Below are 12543 nucleotides of genomic sequence, written 5' to 3' on the forward strand. Positions count from 1 at the left end.
CGATCTTTTTTTTTTTTTTTTTTTTTTTCCCCCTGCGGAAGGGCGGAGGGTTGTACGTGTGTACCCAAATGGATAAAATCAAATTAAAAAAGAATCTGATAACACTATAATAAAGCTAAAACGATGTATGAAAGAAATTAAGCAAACAAAACAGAAAAGAAACAGTTTTTCACAGACGATTTAGTATTTCTCATTCAATTAATTCAGCTCTCACTTCGCGACAAGGCAAAAATACATAAAAACTCAAAATATCTGCATTAAAAATTACGAAAAAAATCTTAAACACTTATTTCCTCGAAAAAATTCCAGAAAGGATTAAGCATGATTTAATTTGCAATAATAAATGAAGGCGTTATTTTTGTGTTGCGAAGCTTAGTCTCTCTAGATTGGCAATAAATCTAGAATTCTACTGTTTCAAATGTAAACAAATATGTCCGCCATGTATTTAAAACTTAACCGCACTTAAACAGCTTTTAAATTGTTGATAATTGTACAAATATTGCTTCCAGAATTACGAAACGCATAAAAACCTTAACCGGAAGATAGAAACAACATAATTCAATCATTTTTAAAGCAAAAAATGTACAATTTACAAACATATAAGAGTAAAGATACTGAGATCACTGAGCCGGGTAACAGAATGGATATATATATAAATATATTTATATACGTTTGGTGCGGCCGATTGCAACCAAAATACGAGGTGCACATCTACATGTTATAGCAGTCCTATATACAAAATTTCAACGTTCTGAGGCAACTCGTTTTTGAGTTATGCGAGATACGTACGTACGCACGTACGTTCGCGCACGTACGTACATACGTTCGTACAGACGCCACGAAAAGTTCTCTTCAAAATTAATATAAAGCAGTTTTATAATTTTTTTGGAGGAAAGGTGTCTTTTATTCTGTCCTTACGCACAGATATCACGCAAAAACATCGTTAAATTGCGTTCGATAGCGGTCAAAATGGATATTTTCTTTGAAATATGTTGCCTGAAACTTTTCGCGATTACAATACTTCCTTTTTACTTCGTACAAGGAAGTATAACTTGGAAGTATTAAAATCCCAACCATAAAAAATTAATAAAATGAACTCCCACCGATTATAAAAAATTCTTTAATAAACTCACAGATGAAAGATTTACGGAATTTTCTGTATATTATACAGTCTCATCAACAGCCGAATGGTTAAGAGCGCTCGCTGAATGCTCGTAGTTCGACCCGTTTTCGAACCCAGATTAACCTGCTTGGTTGGTTTCTGCAGTCTCTATGTGCAAAGCGTAAATACCAGCCAGTTTCCATTAGAAAAGACCTCCACGAAAGCATCTTTCTTAAGTAAATAGCTCTCGAGTACTTTGCCGTATTTAAATAACCACTTAACCATCATTAGGTTATAGGTAAACACCGACTTTGCACCAACCACCTGTTGTGCCTGCTACTCCCTCTCATCTCATGTTTCAAGAGAGAAATATACGTATCTTCCCCTGGCCGGAAAATTCCGCATAGAAGGCTGCCTTTTATATTCATTATACATGAATATTTCTGCAAGTTTTTAATGTATCTGATTTCGGTTTGGATGTATATTGGAAGAAAATGAATCAAGGTACAAACTGAGAGAGTCATTTTTAAATTAAAATCAAGAAAATAAAACTTATTCATGACATTTTGAGGAACTTTGAAATTTCAGGGCTAAACTCGTAACGCTCGGAGGGTTAACAGCAGCGAGGGAATGGTTAGGATTTGGATAGGAAACAAGTTTCTCTTAGAACATTTTCGAGAGATATCCGTTCAATGGCAAGACAACCCTCGGTATTTTGCTGAAATAAATAACTTACCTTAACCTAATCATACAGCAAAACCAACAGCAAACTATATCAATACGATTGCTAACGGAATTTTGCATCAGATTACCTTGTTCTTTTGACAATTAATGTAGAACAAAATAAAACGAACATTTTTTTTCAGTCATTTTTAATACATCTTAAAGCACAGTAATTTTATCGAAAATGCGATATAATCGAAGAAAAATCTACACTTTATATATTTATAGAGATCTGAGCTATAGTTGTATAACCTGCTATTATTAATAAAAGTTTGGAAGCATTCAAGGGTAAAAGGCACCAAACTTCTCCAAATCTATTTTCAACGATTAATTAATATAACGGAAATTCATCTTTAATTCCTGTACGGTGAGTGACGCAAGCAGCTGACTCAATGGCAGGTACGCACCGTTAAATTCTTGAGTGACTTCGCTATCTTCACGCTCAGTCGGACGCGCCTATGAAACGAAAATGCAACACTGTGCCTCCAGGCATTCCAAAGGTAGAGATGGTCTTAAACCTAAACTACAGCAAATACCGAAATGACAACAAAGAATGAAAACCCTACAATATTATCTACAGAATGGAATACCGTTAATTTTTAATTCACGAAATGATGAGGATTTGCTGACCAAACCTCGATTAGGGAATTAGCCTGCGAACTTATCAGTTGAAAATATCAATTCAACCATTTCAACCAGCACAAATCCTCCTCAGTAACCGTATCTTATTATAATAAGCCATTAGGTGTGTAGAAATGAAAGTTATGTTTTCTCTCCGCTGAAGCAAACCACTGTCCTTCAAAAAAAATAACAGTTCGTTTAGTAATTATTGAATCGGAGACAGTGGAATACGCATGTGTTACGATGTGGTTCTTCCTGTCGATGCTTCAGAAACTTCCATCCTTTTAGATACAAAAGGAATTCGAACAAGGTACGTTTAAAATTTTCTTTTTTATATAATACACATTTAGGGGTGTAAGGATCCTAAGTTTTACTAACGTTTATTTTATTTTAAAACTGAACTATCACTTCTTATTTTCTACTTCCGGCCAGAATTAAATGCTTTAACTTGTTTATGCAAATTGTCTTGCTAACGCCCAAGTATTTAAGTTGTGGCTTTTTGCCAAGAGAGAGAGAGAGAGAAGGAGTTTTAGGAAGTAAGCCGCTTGCTACTGCAGTTTTATGAGTTTTTACTCGGTTGCGGGTTGCCTTTAAGGCCAGAGGTTTAGCCCTCTTGATATTTGCAAACGTATTGTAGTTTCAGCAGCTGGGCGTACTACATACGTACCTTTCAAATAAAGGCCAGTCTTAGTGCTAGGCATTTGTATACTAATTCAAAGTTAGCTTTTAGTTACAGTTAGTAGTTTTATATTCTTACGTTCAGACCACAAGTGGTTGGTGTCTGTATTCCGAAGTTCGGAAGTGCCTGTAAAGTATTGAAAATAAAGGGTTTCGTATACCCTTCCTGCTTGTGTCGTCTGTTATACAATAATCTTGAACATAGCTTGAGTAAGCTCCCCGTTCTTATTCAGGGAATTCCATGTTTCCAAAGCAAATCAAGAGAAACACAAGTCCTGACAGGGTTACTAGACGTTCAAGATAGACCTAAACAGTCCCGAATTCGTAATTACGTCGGGGCTATTGTCCGGAATTGAAGAAAATTTACGGTTTTTAAACGAATTTTCTGAATGTTAAAGTGGAAGAAATTATTAATTTTCAGGGAGGGGAAGGTGGGTTGTTGCCTATTTTAGCTCATTTTAAATTTTCTTTTCTAATTTTACGAAGTTTAATCCTTTCTAAATTTGTAACAATATTCGAAATACAGTTTTGACCAGTTCATCGCAAATTTACGATTCGCCCTTAATTTGGATAGCAGATTATAGATAATATTAAATAAAAATTAACGTTCTGATTTAACTTATCTTTTTTTAATTAGCTATATACTTCTTCTTACCTTGTCACTAATCATAGAGAAATTACCTTGGAAACGAAATCATCATTCATCATTCTGTAACTTATTTGCACATTCATCAATTTCTCTTTGCCAAGCAATTTTTTTTGTAAGCAAAGCGATTTAATCTCTAAAATTCCCCTGAGAGTTAAAAACATTAAAACATTGCAATTATATAAATTTCAAAAAATACTTCTTGTTTATTTTTTGTAAGATAAAGAAGACAATATTTATCAATATTATGCAGGCATCATTTTCGACTTTCTAAAAGCTCTATTTTCAGGTATATTATGGAAAGTAAAATGTAAATGTTTACAGAATATTCAAAATTTCAAATTATTTTCGATGTAGTACTGCATAAGGGAAACTGTAAAAAGACGAAACACTGCAACATTTTTCGTAGAAAAGTTTTCACATTGCGAGCATAATAACTTTTTAACTTTTTTCCCTTTTTTTTTAATAAAAATAAAGCCCAGTTTACATTTTTCAGAGAAATGATTAAAAACTTTAAACCTAAAAGATTCGTTAAACATAAAAAAAATTATCGTCGACGCATAATTATGATATGCAAAATACTCAGGATAATTAAAAAAAAAACTAAACTTCATTTAGAATCGTCACTTTATATATCTGCAAACAAATCTGTTTACTTAAATAAATTAGCTTTTCACTATTCTTCGAAGATGCAGTGTTTACATGAAACCTTTTTCATACACTTCTAAAGTACCTAAGTCACGAATCCGCCAAATCGCTTAAGTAAAGAAATATGTGTTTAAAATTTTCCCGTATTTGCTTTCGAGCGGGCGGGGGGAGGGATGACATCCATATGGCAAACACAGAAAAATAAAACGGAAAATTAATGCGAGTGAAAACAGCCAAAAATGCAGATTTGTGACTTAACAAAAAATGGCAGAAAATAAAAACATCGTGGGTATATTCTTTTTGAACTATTCACTGAAAGAAGATTGCAGGTATTTTGGAGGAATTTTAGTAATAAAATGTTTTAGCTGAGAATAGTGTTTTAGATTAGCAAAATGAAGGAAAGATTTAAAAAAAAATGTTCAGAGAGGCTATTCTAAATTTCAGTATGGTTTATCAGTACAGATTATCGATAGAGATGACCCAGGTGGAATAGCGAGACATTTTATAGAATATTAGATGAATAAGCATTTAGACTAACATGGAAAAGTTATAAATCGTCTGTGAAAGCGAAAAAAACTATATAATTGAAAAAAAAGTGAAAAGGGAAACAAATATGTATGTAATTCTGTAAAAATATTTAATGCTTTTGATTAGACGTATTATGCGTGTTTATTTAAATCAAGCAGGTTAAAAAGTAAAAAAACTAACATTCCACAGAACTGCCTTAAATAGATAATTTGTTAATGACTAATAGACAGATTACACAGGAAAGAAAAATATCATACGTTTTTCCGTACGTAAACAGACTCGAATGAAAAGTGAAATAACACAAAATCTTGTTTTGAGACTAATAGCCATTTTGGGCTAAAAACATTAAACACTGAATTTGAATTTTCTTCTGTCATTCTTTGTGTCTATCTCTACATATATAATAAAAGAAAGAGTCTGTCTGTGTGTGTGTCTTTCGTTCGCGCTACGCGTAAGCTAATAGATCCTCGGCTACGAAAGTTGGTACATAGGTGCATTTAGACAAGAGCCAGTGCACCCCGAAGCGAATTTTTCGAAATTCGAATTTTTTTATTTTTTATTTTATGTTCTGTGACGAAATCGCGTCATTTTGAGTATAGGAAAGTGAGATTTTACTCTACACACTCCATTTTCACATCGTCATGAAAACGTAGGCACTTAGCTATTTTACGAACTTAAAATAAATTTTCGTGTTTCAATAAATCGATTGAATACGAATTTATTTAACAAAGAAAGCTTAACATTTTTTCAATGGGATTTTTTCTAAAGTTTATTTTTTAAAATGTACAGTTTATTTTTCTTTGATTTTTGGACACGTTAAACTTTCATCCTTGCGAATGCTTTCACAAAAAGAATTATGGAAAAATGATAATATTTTGTATTTTTAAAAGATTTTTGAAATGAAACTTCCGAGTACACTTCTCCCATCTCACATCTTTAAAAATGTGATTTTGGCAACAAATTTTTCCTGTCTTATTGTTGTTGATAGATTTTTGATGAAATCGCATCATTTTGAATAGTTTCATTCTTTTAGAAATATGGGTTTGGCAACAATTTTTCATCGTATTTCTTATGTCACTGTTTTTAAGAGATTGGCATATTTCATTGTCATATATATATATAATATATTTTTATTGATTTTTTTTTGATAAAGTTGTTCTGCAGAGTAAAATTCTGCGCGGAATTTTATGTTTGAGTTGCTTTCACGTTATTTTTTGCTTATTTCACAGTTTGTAAGATATTGAAAAGTTTTGCACGATCTTTTTTCTTCAACGGAAAGTTGGTTCAATTTTTTATTAGGATAATTAATATTTGTATTAAGGGATATTGCTTATTTCATTGTAATTTTGTTATACGTAATAACTTTGTTTTTATGAAGTTAATCTGCAGAGTAAAATTCTACGCAGTTTTTAAATTTAACGTTTGGTGTTTCCTTCAGCCATTTTTCCGGTACATTTAAAAGCCAGACGAAGGCTGGCAGCGATGCTGCTAGTATATAATAATTTATATAATTGCCAGTATAATAATTTATATAATTGCTAGTATAATAACATAGTATAATTTATATAATTGCTAGTATAATAATATAATATAATAATTTATATAATTGCCAGTATAATAATATAGTATAATAATTTATATAATTGCTAGTATATATAATTGCTAGTATATATAATTGCGGTGCTACTTTGGTAGACGGTTGCACGGATTTTTGGCGATTTACTTTGGCGCAATTGTTGGCGCGGTTTTTACAAACGTCAGCCATCTTGAAAAACGCTGTTTTTACGCATAGTAAAGTATTCGAAACATAAAAAATAAATAAATAAATAAATAAAATGAATATCGTTAAAAGTAATCGATTAATTTTTTGTTGAAAATGTCGTTTTTTAAGATGGCAGGCAAGTGTAAATAAATACATTTACTATGAGTATAAAATACTAAAGTAAGGTTATTATTACTTTCATATAGCAAAGAAGAGAATAAAAATACCGCTATAAAAACATTTGGCCAACGTTTAATTAGACTAAAATATTACTGAAGTTGAATATCGAATTAAAAACCATCATATCAGCATTTAAAAGAATTAGAATGTTATTAAATTCAAATACTTTAAAATACGTTATATAGAATTTAATTAACATTAAAACATATGGACAATAATTATCTCAGCAATTACTGAAAATAGTGTATTATTTTTTTAACAAAAATTGAAGTATACAATTATAAAATAAAAGAAAAATATGTACTTACATTTTTTTGAGTATTTAACCTGTTGTTTATAAGTACCACAAAAAAAATTAGAATCATAATTTAGGTAACATCTTTGAAGGAATTCGAAGATATGAATTAAATTTTAAAACGACGCGGAAATGCACAAATTGTCAGTAACCAATCAGGGAGCTGATTACAGCTCGTTAATGCACAAATATTCTATGACCAATCAGAGAGCTTATTACATCAGGCTAGAATTAAAATTATTTAAAAATTCATACATAATAAAATAATTTTTTTAAATGCAAAATTAAATTGTATTTTAATATTTAACAGTCATAAATAATGTTTAAAACATTAGATTAAATTTATACATATTAAAACGAATTACTTTTAAAGTAAGGTGACGTCATTGATTACATCATCCACAACATAAAATTTCATAAAATATGATAAACAATAAAATTTTTATTTCAAATAAAAATGCAAAATTAAATTGATTTTTAATATTTAAAAGCCATAAATAATATTTTAAACACGGAATTTATGCACAATAAAACGCATTATTTTTTAAATAAAATGACAACAAAGTATCGGTTACCATAAATAACTTATCCAGCAATGGGTTTACCATAAGTTGTATTACTCGCCAAAGGAAAATCGCCAAGAAATCGCCAAAATCCGTGAACCGTCTACCAAAGTAGCACCATAATTGCTAGTATACATTAATTATTATATTTCAAGCTGAATATTTGCACTCATTTTCACTTTCATCATTCTTTTATAATTTTTCAATCTAATGTAGTTTTCGTCACTTAGTTACATTTTAATCTTGTTAATAATTATTTATAGTCGTTAGTTCATTCATTACTATCTATCCTTAGTGATTATTAAATCCTTAGTGACTTATTAAAAAGATATTTGTAGGTCTCGAGCTTATTATCAGCAACAATTCTGATTTCTTCCAAGAATTATAGACACTAACGAAGTTATTATTTACTGCAAAAGTTAGTAGGAACACTCGTTAATGAGCTGTGGTAGTGTAGGGTTGGCAAGAGAGTCATTTCGGTTTTGCAGAGAGAAATGAAATTCAGTTACCAGAATACACGTAGAACAAAATACAAGGTTTCTGACTATAAGAAAACTTAAATCGAATTCAGCAATCAAAGCTTATACAGATCCCAAGATTTTTTAGGTGTCCGCCGATAACATCGCGGACGAAAACGTCGCGGAGAAAACAACGCAAGGCGAAAACGTCGTGGTACAAAATATCCTGGGAGAAAGCATCGCAAAGAGAAAACATCGCAGTTCTAAAACATCGTGGTACAAAACATCGTCGTCGAAAATAAAGCGGTTCAAAAACTTCGCAGTTTAAAAACATCGTCGTCGAAAATATCGTGGTAAAAAATAAAGTATCTACAAATCATCGCATGACGATAACATCGCAGACATGCTTTTTCAAAACATGCTTTAATAACTGTAAATGAATATTCCCATAATGATTTGTGAGCGCAAGATGTAAAGAAGGATAATTTTTATTTTCACATTTTTTATTAACCAATAAATTTTTGCTGAAAAAGTAAGAAGGAAACTTAAGCATAAAAAATTAAATGCAAATTATAGGTTATACTTTTCATGAAAAATTACCAGTAAAAACTTCATAAAAATGATTTATTAATGGCATTTGTTAGTTAACAATGTCAGTTTAAAATTCTATTAATTCTATACGTTGCATTAATTTTCTATGCTTAAGTTTCATTCTTATTTTCTCAGCAAAAATTTATTAGTTAATAAAAAGTATGAAAGTAAAAATTATCCTTCTTTGCATCTTGCGATCACAAATCAATATGGGAATATCCATTTACAATTATTAAAGCTTGAAAGAAGCACGTCTGCAATGTTATCGTCATGCGATGATTTGTAGATACTTTATTTTTTACCACGATATTTTCGACGACGATGTTTTTGAACTGCGAAGTTTCTGAACCGCTTTATTTTCGACGACGATGTTTTGTACCACGATGTTTTAGAACTGCGATGTTTTCTCTTTGCGATGTTTTCTCCCACGATATTTTGTCCCACGACGTTTTTGCCTTGCGTTGTTTTCTCCGCGACGTTTTCGTCCGCGATGTTTTTGCCGCGATGTTTTCGGCTGTAACCATTTTTTAGAACCAGGAAATACAAAAAAATTCATTGTGCTCTCGCCGGGATTCGAACTATGGCTTTTCTAGTGATAACTGGACATGTTGATCACTTCGATCTCAACAGCATGAACAAGGAAAAGGGGTAGTAATTTACAAGTTAACTATTAAACCTGAAATCTTAAACCTCCATCATTGGGTTTGAAATGAAGCTTCATTTATATAAATTTAACACCGATCAATATCAGAATGGAAAATGAGATATGGTGAATTGAACTAACACGTAATTAAAACTGATACTTCAAAATTGAAAATTTTTATGTCTGGAGAGATACGTTAATACTGGACTGACACGTAATTAAAACTGATACTTCAAAATTGAAAATTTTTATGTCTGGAGAGATACGTTAATCCGTTTTTGATCGTCATCTAATTAAGACAGAGGGAGATGAAGTCTCATTTTTCTCCGTCTCACGAAGCGACTTGTTTGCTAAATACATTTGATTCGAATCAGCGCACACAGATCCGAGTTAACAAGCAAAAAACAAATCAGACATCAATGCAAAAAAGAAAAGAAGACGACGCGGGGGGGGGGTAAGAAACCTGCTCTATGGAAAGTTAAATAATTCCTCCGAGCAAATATCGGCTGGAATAATAACAGAGATGGTTAAAATGAGACAGTAGCAATAACTCGTCTTGAACTGCTGCGTAATATTAATGCTAGCAGTAAAACGTACCCTATCTTATGAGAGCGCAGCAAGGGGTGTAGAGTTAAGTTTTCTTCGCGTACAGTACAGATTACTTCCTGAAAATTATTTTCCGGTTTCACTAATCATATACCACTGAAGAAACTTTTGAGGTTGAATGCACCAGCTAAATTTGTAAAATAAATAAAAATAAAAATAAACTGACTGGTATTTTAAACACTAGGAATTTCCTAATTTATTAGTTTGTAATAATGCATAATATTTATTCTTTACGGTATTTAAAAAACATCAGATTAAAAATTAAAAACCTTCACATTTCAAGTCAATTTGAAAATAACATTCGCATTTATAATTTAAATATTTAACATAGTCTTAAAACTTCTGTTAATTTGTATTTGACAAACTACACCGACTGCACCGTTCTTCAGGCTGGGGTTCAAGTCTGGAAGAAGGCACGGATGCCTCTTGCAAATTTCAGAAATTTCATTATGCCTTATTAAAAAAGACAAGGTATTACAGTTAAGTTTCAGAGTCTTCGTGTTCCACCTTGTTGGAGCAGTTGACGGCAATATATATTACTGTTATAAATATGATACGAATATGGAATAATTACAAAAATGAAACAAAACTGAAATGATAAAAAATTGTTTAGAATTAAATAGAAATATTGAAATACAGAGGATGTTCACACATTTTTTAGACGATGTATATTGCATTCACAAAACTAAATTGCATAAAATTCTTGTGCTTTAAATATTCTATTTGGCATCCCTTATTCTGAACTATCTTTCGACACCGCAATTTCCAGGATAATAATGCCTTTTGAAGTGGCAGAAGAGATATTCTATCCCATTCCTCCCGAACAGCTTTCCAGAGTCCTGTTAGGGTTTTGGGACAACGTTTGGATCATGCAGTTTTTAAAAGTCCGAAAGCACAAAAATCCATAGGTGACACATCGAGAGATTTAGTAGGGATATCAGTGAAGGGTTATGGCCTTGATACCAGTTTTTTGTTCCATTTCTTTTAGGAAATTTACAGTGGATTTTGATGTGAGCTTTGTCCTGATGGAGTCTCACAGATGGATGGCACTGTGGGTACAGCGATGGTATTTCATTCAGAAACATTGGCGATAAAATATGTTCTTGATAGTATTTGGAGTTAATCTTGACATTTTTTTGCACTCTCTTTATTTTTAACTTGCCATTATAAGAAAAACCAGCAACAATCAAGAATCCCTTAGAGAAACTTTCTTTCGATTCTTTGAAACATGTACTTAATTTATTTTCTCCCCTTCTATGATAATAAATGGCTCTTTTTTTTTCGTACAATCATTTAAATACACCCATGCTTCATCTATTGTGACAATTGTTTTCCATTTTTTTTGCATAAGTGTTTCTCATATAGAATTTTGCAGCGTGTCCTGCGTTGAGCGATATGCTTCGGAAGAAGACGATGCACATTGCGTTTTTTCGCTTTCTTAAGATTTAAATCAACGTTTATCATTTTGTTTACAGTAGACACCGAGCATTTTAATGATTTTGCAACTGTCCTTTGACTAGGGGGATTTTCTTTTAACATTAAACAACGTACCTTTGCAATAGTTGAAGATGTCCGTTTTTTCCTTGGAAACTTGTTTGGAATTTTTGTCCCACTTGAGGCTCCAATTTGACGTTTTTTTCCTTTCTTGTTGATGATATTACCTGTCGACGCTTTAGATATCACAAAACCATGACTCTCACATCGTTTTTGGATAACGGAGTATGCATATTTCTCTTCGGAAAGAGCGTAAATGTAGCCTTCGAACGACTGCTTTGTTAAATTCGCCATTTTGAATAAAAACAAAACTTTCAAGCCACAGACGATAATTTTGACTTTTAAAAACATAGTACAATTGGAATTACTTCTTTTGCAGCAAACGAGTTTTTATTACCGCTTACCAAAATCGTCTAAAAAATGTGCGAACAGCCTCTGTGCATGTTTTCGAATACATAGCTGGCCGGTTTCAACAACTTGCATCGGCCAGAAAGGTCACTGACATACCATTAGTATGCAACATATTAAGGCTCTAGTGAGCATGCTAAGCAGCCCACTAACGTTCACACTGGCAAAACCTCTGGGAATTCTGGATTAAAAGCGCCCTGTAACTACGGAACTTGAGATAATTCCGTACGCAAGGTAAATTAAAAATAAAACATCAAATGCTTTCACACATTACTGTTAAGCGCAATTTTTTTTTACTTAAATATAACACAGATAACAAACCATACATCTTCACTGAAGTCAAAAGTTGAGTAAAATAGTTCTACGGAATTGACCTCTTCTTCTTTCAGTTACACAGTTCTGGTATAAAGTTTAAGAGTTGCAAGCCAAATGCATTATATCATCTTAGAAGATATAAGGTATTTCTCCCGCTTTCCTAGCGTGCCTTCGTGGTGTAATGGTCAGCACGCGGAGCCGGTATTCCAGAGGTCCGTGGTTCGATTCCCGGCGAAGGCGTTTGCTAATTTTTCATCTTTCCTACTTCCAAAAATATACCTA

At 32.1% G+C, this 12543-nt stretch overlaps 2 protein-coding genes across 4 annotated transcripts in view; one reads left to right on the forward strand and one right to left on the reverse strand.

Annotated features, from left to right (window-relative positions):
* The window catches only part of Rab3GAP1 (RAB3 GTPase activating protein subunit 1), a 391448-nt gene that overhangs the window by 88741 nt on the left and 290164 nt on the right, over window positions 1-12543 (reverse strand). The window lies entirely within an intron of this gene.
* The window catches only part of LOC118203281 (uncharacterized), a 69616-nt gene that overhangs the window by 21252 nt on the left and 35821 nt on the right, over window positions 1-12543 (forward strand). The window contains exon 1 of one of the 2 annotated variants that reach the window (XM_085816532.1): window positions 2637-2756. The exons of the other annotated variant lie outside the window; for it this stretch is intronic. The gene's annotated coding sequence lies outside the window, so the exon portion shown is untranslated. Of the gene's footprint in view, window positions 1-2636; window positions 2757-12543 lie in introns of those variants that run through there. 2 annotated transcript variants of the gene reach the window in all.

Source organism: Stegodyphus dumicola, chromosome 5 (assembly GCF_044657685.1).
Source record: "Stegodyphus dumicola isolate Sdum_Otavi_A_Nest chromosome 5, ASM4465768v1".
NCBI lineage: Eukaryota > Metazoa > Arthropoda > Arachnida > Araneae > Eresidae > Stegodyphus > Stegodyphus dumicola.